The sequence below is a fragment of the Ananas comosus genome, linkage group 16, assembly GCF_001540865.1.
Source record: "Ananas comosus cultivar F153 linkage group 16, ASM154086v1, whole genome shotgun sequence".
NCBI lineage: Eukaryota > Viridiplantae > Streptophyta > Magnoliopsida > Poales > Bromeliaceae > Ananas > Ananas comosus.
This window is the reverse complement of record NC_033636.1, coordinates 7211847-7219719: the sequence shown is the minus strand read 5'-3', so window position 1 is coordinate 7219719 and position 7873 is coordinate 7211847. Positions and strand designations below refer to the sequence as shown.

General features: G+C 38.8%; 1 long non-coding RNA gene across 1 annotated transcript; it reads right to left on the bottom strand.

Annotated features, from left to right (window-relative positions):
• Positions 4530–5731, bottom strand: LOC109722599. Its single transcript, XR_002219508.1, has 2 exons — positions 5535–5731; positions 4530–4690 (listed from the first exon to the last, which is right to left on the bottom strand). It is a non-coding gene; the product is annotated as an uncharacterized LOC109722599 (long non-coding RNA).

The window sequence follows — 7873 nt, the reverse complement described above, 5'->3', positions numbered from 1 at the left end:
CAAAAAATGGGTCTGTCGACAGACCCAAATTTGAAATATGTGCTTTTATATATAGTATAGATATATATATATATATATATATATATATATATATATATAGTCCGGCTGCTATGCTATCGATTACACCAAACATTTGATGTATCAAGTTTTCTGCCATTAGATTAACCCCTTTGATTATTTTTACCCATTAGATTTTACTATTCAACCAACCACCCACTCAACCCTAGGGGGCCCACATCATCCTAACCGCANACGCTTGTGAGAGATCGAGGACGGAATAACGTCTAGTTTGCAGCTTGTTTAATTATTCCGTGTCAATTTATTTTTACCACTATTTTGTCAAGGAGAGAAGAAACCAAAATTTTTTTAAAATTTTTTAACCTTGTAAAATACATATAAAAATAAATATTTTTGATGCCACAACAACGAGCAACGCCTAGTGAGTAGCTAACACTATTTTTATTGACAACTCCCATATTAATTAATTAATTAATCTACACAATAGATCAAACTGCTTTTCCTGTGTTTTGGTACCATAAATCCACACGCTTCGGGCCCACTCAAACCTCGTAGTTCGTTCGTATGCTACTGCTACTATGCCTTATTTGCAATGCTCTCCTTCTCCCGTTATATATAGAGCAATGCTTATGTATAAAAACCCACCACCCTAGCTACGTTCCACATTCTATATATATATATATATATATACACATAACGCTCCCTCCTCCATACACACTCACACACTCACACAAACACTCCTTGAATCAACCTCTTCTCCTCCATATACATATATATATATATATATATATTTATTTATATAGAGTAGGTCTTGTATGCTATTAGGAGCACGGAGACCTCCATGCTCCTAAGCCGTTTTCGATGATGGAGCTTCCAAATCGATGATCGGCTCTGTTAGACTTGATCTAGCGTATTTGAACTATCTAGAAAATAATTTTAGTGATTTTTCGGTATCATTTTCCTAGCGATCGAAAGGGTTCAAAATCAACAATTTTTAATGGTTGATGTATACCGTTTGCAAGTTTAACAGTGTAGAACCGTTCAAATCAGATGAAATTTTGATAGAAAATATTTTATACTATTTACAGCAAGATCAATATGTTTGATCGAAAATTTTCATGCTATATCACCACTTTTTGTAAGATTTTTATTTTCAGCCGTTGATTTTGAACCCTTTCGATCGTTAGGTAAATGATGTCGAAAAGTCACAAAATTTATTTTCTAGATACTTTAAATATGCTAGATCAAGTCTAACGGAGCCGATCGTCGATTCGGAAGCTCCATTATCGAAAACGGCACACAAGACCTACTCTGTATATATATATATAGAGTCTGGCTACTATACTTTTATGAGTGTGATCGCCTTCGTATTCACAAGTTGTTTTCGATAATAGAGCTTCCTAATCGACGATCCATACTGTTAAAAATTATCTAGAGCATTTAAAACTTTTAGAAATCAAATTTTATAATTTTTCGATATCATTTACCTTGCGATCAAAAGCTCACAAAATTGATAATTTTTAACGGCCGGTATGAGATATTTGCTAGTTTAACAGTGTAAAAGAATCGGAATAGGTTGAATTTTTGATAGAAAATTCTATTCACTACCTAAATAAAAGATCAATAACTTCGATCTTAAATTAAAGGATCCGATCATCCATTTTTAGGATGTCTTTTGATTTTGACTGTTCATTTTATACCCGTTTGATGGACTTTATAATAGTTTCGAAAAATTACAAAATTTATTTTCTAAAACTTTCAAATACTCTAGATCATGTTTAACGATGTGGATCGTCGATTCGAAAGCCCCAACATCGAAAACAATTTATGAGTACGAAGGGCTCTATACTCATCAGAGGGTTAAATCTAACGGTGGAAAACTCAATAGCACCAAATCCTTGGTACTATCGATAGTATCCCAGCCGGACTCTATATATAGAACTAGGCTGGAATACTATCAATAGCACCAAGCTATTGGTGCCATTGATTTTTTTGCCCTTAGATTGAGAAATGGGTGGTTAGGATGATGTGGGCCCCCTAGGGTTGAGTGAGTGGTTGATTGAATAGTATAATCTAACGGGTAAAAATAATCAGAGGATTAAATCTAACGGTGGAAAACTCGATAGCACCAAATTCTTGGTACTATCGATAGTATCCAAGCCGGACTCTATATATATATATATANTGAGATAATGGTGGTAGTTGGTGGTAGGTGGAATAGTGTTTGATCCAAAGGCTACCTGTAATGAAGGAGTAGATCCAAGGGCTAAAAACCTAGAAGTACCATGGGGTTGGTGCTTCTAAAAGCATTCTAGCTCAATTTTATATATATATATATATATATATATGTCACACCCCGACACCTGCCTATTCTATTTAGCATTTTATCACCACGTCAACATTCATTTATATACTCTAACATATTCTATATTATGCCAACATGCATTTATCAACTAGCATATATTCCATAATATGTTAACATATATATATCACCTAATATATTTCTCATAATGTCAACATGCATATACTTATCATGTAAGATAGTTAGTACATAACATCTCATGCATCTACATGGCATCCGCCTATACATTCATTTATGTAATTAACTACCACTACACATATATGCATCAATGAGAATTCATACTCCACTTTGACATGGCGGCGACTTAGTCGTTTCGGTGAAACACAACCCACCTCTAAGCGCTTTGTTTTATTGAGTTTTTTGCTGTTAGATCTGCCTATTTATATATAGAGTCCGGCTATTATACTATCGATAGTACCAAGCATTTGGTACTATCGAGTTTTCTGCTGTTAGATCTATCCCTTTAGCCATTTTCATCCATTAGATCATAATATTCAACTAGCCACCCACTCAACCCTAGAGGGCTACAATCACTCTGACTACACATCTTTTCATCCAAGGGCCGAAAACCTGATAGCAAGCGGTTTGTGCTATTAATAGTATAGTAGCCTAATTCTATATGTATATGCTCAGGCTACTATACTCTTATAAGTATAGACCCCTTTATACTTATAAAATTTAGCCGTTGGATATGCGATTAGTATGATAGTGGTCCCCTAAGATTGAGTGGGTGGTTTGTTGAATAGTATGATTTAACGGATAAAAATGGTCAAAATAATAGATCTAACGGTCGAAAACTTATGAGTATAAAGGGATTTATACTCATAAAAGTATATATAGTAGCCAAACTCTCTCTATATATAATTATATATAATATATATTTTAATTATATAAAATAATATATATTATGTATTTTAATTATATGTACATAGAATTTAAATTATTGGGCCCACAAAATCAAACCAGCAAAATCATACTCTAATTGCTCTCTTTCTCTCTTTTTCACTTCCTCGTAGAGTCTCTTTCTCTAATTTTTTTTAGTATTATAATATCTTATTTCATGCATTCATTTTGTATGTTAAACTATTAGATATTTTTTATATTAAATTTTAGATAATATTTTATAAAAGTTAAACTATAGATTGCACGATGTTAAGAATTTCAAGCAGGTCGTTTAGGACTCGAGCTCGCTCGACTCGAAATTAGGCTCGCTCGAGCTCAGCTCAAATTAATTTCAAGCCAAGCTTGAGCTGAGGTAAGCACGCTCGAGCTAAGCTCGTTTCCACCCCTATTAACTGTTAATCTATTTTGATATTCATGTCAAATTATGTGATGACCGGTAAATTTAATCGTTTGAAATTAAAAATTGTCACCCCTATTTTATTTATATATATATTTTTTGTTTTTTAGCCATTATACGATCAAATTGGTCCTTATATACATGAGGAAGTCCACAATATAATGCCTATATTATATTATCCATAATTAGCCAATTATATATCTCTCTTTTTAAAGAAAAATATAATAAAAATATGTTTTCTAAAAATCAGGATAAAATGGGTGGACTCGGACAGTAATTTGATTGATTGATTGTGGGCACCATATCAGCAATATGACTATTACATTTTTAAACTTTTTTTAATAGATAAATTGTATTATTATGTCACGCCCCGGGGTCCCTTTTAGTTTAAAAGGTAGTGGAAAAGCGTCTGAAATTTTTTTTTGAAAATCTGACCCCAGAGTGTGCCAGATCCGCCACAAATACAGGAGTTCCACTGTTCACACGGACAGAGTCTCCCCTGTATTTGCACGGCGTCGCACAAGTACAAGAGTTCAATCATACAACAACCACAACCAGATGAATATACAAACAACCACAGATATACATTCATACACCATTCACCACAGATTCACAATTATACATTCGCTATTTAAATATAAATCCACAACTATCAGTTAAAATGTTTCCAACCACAGAAACAGGTTTTGAAATACTAAGATACAAAATCCACAGAAACCTTTTGAAAACTGTTCCCTACACAGGAACTTTTAACTTTTCAAAACGCTACCACGAGAGGTAGAAAACCATTTCCATTTCAAGAAAACACAAATTCCTTTATTACATTTCAAAACCAACTGAAAACTCAGATATCCAAATAGTAAAATAAAACTGAACCATAATATGTCTAAGTTAGTTATTTATTTAATCATGAAGAGTAAGGGTAGATAAACCAAACCACGGGACGGAAAGCTCTATCGTATGCTAGACCCGTTCCTCACCAGCTGTCCCACTCGGACCGGCTACGTCACCTGTAATGGGGGCGGGGGGTGAGAACATGTAAACATGTCTCCCCTCCCAGTGGGTACCGCAAGCCGAAGAAGGCGAGGGGTACTCACTAGTCACGGAGATAAACAAATATATGGATAATGGTAGTACAGTAGCTAAAATAAACAAGTACTGAAGTGTATATAAATGAACAACTACAGCTACTGTATGTATGCATCAACGGGACAATCAGTCCAAAAGTACCCAATCTGAACCCAATGCTCTCTTGGTCAGCACCGCAGACCTCAAGCCAATGCCACTACTACTCTCCAGTGCATATAACCCCTCTAGGGCTCACGGGTTGTCACCATTCAACCACTTTTCCGGAAAAGAACACTCCTTGCGGTGGATCAGACCGCCAGTGTTCGTGAAATGCGACGAGTATCGGGCGATCAATGCAATATGCTCAATGATCAACCGTCGGCAACCAGCCGACAATCCTGCCCCCCAGGGCCCATCGACCGCATGGGTCATCATGTAACCAAATCGACCAACCAGGTCACAAGTATGGAGTATGAAACTCGACCAACCAGGTCACAAGTAGGGAGTATGAAACTCGACCAACCAGGTCACAAGTATGGAGTATGAAACTCGACCAACCAGGTCATAGATACAACAAAGGAGAATCAACCAACCAGATCACAGATATCATATGCTGAAGAAATCTACTCTACTCCTACACAAGATACTGAGCATGGAAACAACCGAGTAGAGTAATACGAGGATAATATGATAAGCAATGTATATGATAAGCAATGTAAACAGGAAGGGTGGAAGGAACGTCACCGAGCGTGCACCACTGTACCGACGTCGGGTCGAAGTACCCACCTGTACGTATCTGACGAAGGTCTCTCGACTGTGAAGACGGTGCGACCGAACCTACGAAAGGTCCAACGGGTTAAGGTCTAACCCACTGACATGTAATGCTAACTCACAACCCCCGCTCACCAGAACCACGACCGGTTTCCCAAAACCGATTACCGAATAAGCCGGAAGTCCCGAAAACCGCACCGGAACTTCATCGTCGCTCACCCGTCGTTTCCGAACCCTCAAAACGACGCGGGTGACCAGCCAACAAGGCTCAGCGACGCTACAATCAGCCACGAGGCACCGTCGGATGAATTCCGAACCGAAACCGCGTTCTATCGGCGGATTTCGCCGAAAACGCTCCGGAAATCACTTTTCGATTTCCGCAAGGGCTTGGGGCCTTGGACGATCAGTCCAGAGGTTATCCTCAGCCCAAACATGCTGCCAACAGCATCTACAACGAAGCAGAAAACCTAAAAGCCCATACCGATACATGAAATCGCATCATTTCATGTGATTTCTAGGCTTTTCTGGACCGTGCACGCAAACCAGAGGTCGATTAATCCGACCGTCGTACTCGCTGACAGGTTTCAGCATGTCGGAGGCCGTGCTCACCTTTCGGAGCACTGCCGGCCACTGCGGTGCGCGCACGAGCGACGCGAAGTTCTGATAAACTGCGCGCACAGCGCGAAGATCGCGACTAACTCACAAACCAGGGCATCTTTGCCGCTGTTGGAGGTGAGCACGATGTTCAGCACGAGTTGTAGATCATCGTGCTCACTTCCCGAAGCTTAGGAGGCTTATCGGATCACCAGAAAGGTGACCGGAACCTCGAAAAACAGTGCTGGAACATAAAATACCCTTACCAGACCCGAGGAGAGCTAGGGTTGGTCGCCGGCGGTCGGGAGGCGGGCGGTCTGGCCGGAGGAGGGAGCACTCGGTCCGAGAGGTCCGAGGAGGGTGCTGGCCGGCGGCGGGCTGCAACCGGTGGCGCGGCAGCGGAGATCCACTCCTCCCACTATCTCTCGGGTTCGGGCTTCCCGGCGGCGTGGCGGCGGCCGGAGGAGGTCGGGGCGGCTACGGTGCGGCTAGGGTTTTCTAGATGATCATGGCAGCCAAAAGAACTCTGGAAAACCCTAGATGCCCCTTTTATACAAGGTGCCACTTTGCGAGGAACCCCTCCAAGGTCTAATATTTACACTCCAGCCCCTGCCAACGAGTGGATTAAGCATACAGGTCCCTCGACATTCAAATTCGTGCAAGATCGCGCATAAAATATTGGACGTTTTCGCGAATAATCGATCTTGCCAACTTGACCTCTCAGCGGACTTTTCACGATTCCCGAAGATCCGTCCGTCGGGTTTCCGAACGGATTGCGCCAGCGCGTTCAGCACAACTGGGGCATCGAATCTAGCATTTTACTTTGTCCGATTTGGTCTCCGATCAGCGTCGAAACCAGCCCTCTTTGTTTCCACCCATATAACCATTTATATTACTACATGTAATTTCCATCAAACCCCTTTTTCTCGACAACCGTGCATCAGAACCCAATTCCGTCAGTACCATTGGGTCCAAAATGGTTGAGCCGTTCGAAACGAGCTATTGAAGTCCTATATTCAGAGTTTGATGTGCACCAGAACCCTTCTCTATTCATTGGTTCATCCGGAAAACCGGAGTTACTATTCACTTAAGTCATCAGTTCGGGTCGCGTAACTTCTCCATTTTAGCTCATTTTCTCCTGAAATTTGACGAGTGCTTTAGTAATTATATTACACACAAAAACATCGTCAACCAAGGATTTAATTTTATTTATCAAAAACTTCAGTTATTACATATTACGACCCCTTGAACTTTGGTAGAGTTTCACTTTATCCCATAAACTCCTAAAATGAACATCTAAGACACTGAACTCTAATATTTCATTCATATTATCTCTTCCGTTAGTTTTTCATCAAGCTCTATTAACCGAAAACTAATGGAAAGAAAAATATGAATAAAATGTTTAGAGTTTAGGATTTTATATATCCTTTTTTAGAAGTTTGGGGGTAAAATAAAACTCCGTCAAAAGTTTAGAAGGTAACATAAATATTTAGTTGTTGTGAATTTTTTTTTACAACAAAATATTTAATTGTGTCGAAGGAATTATTCCAAGGAAAAGATATTTAAAAAAGAAAAAGAAAAAGGCAAATGGAATCGATTGCGAATGTTGAGTGCACTGTCGATATTTGAAACATGAGATGGTATTTAGTATCTCTTAATCTAACATCACTAATTTAATTTTTAAAAATTTAATTATTATAAAATGGTATTTTGTATTTTTATATTCAAAATTTCTAATTGGCTAAAAAAATACAAAAAAT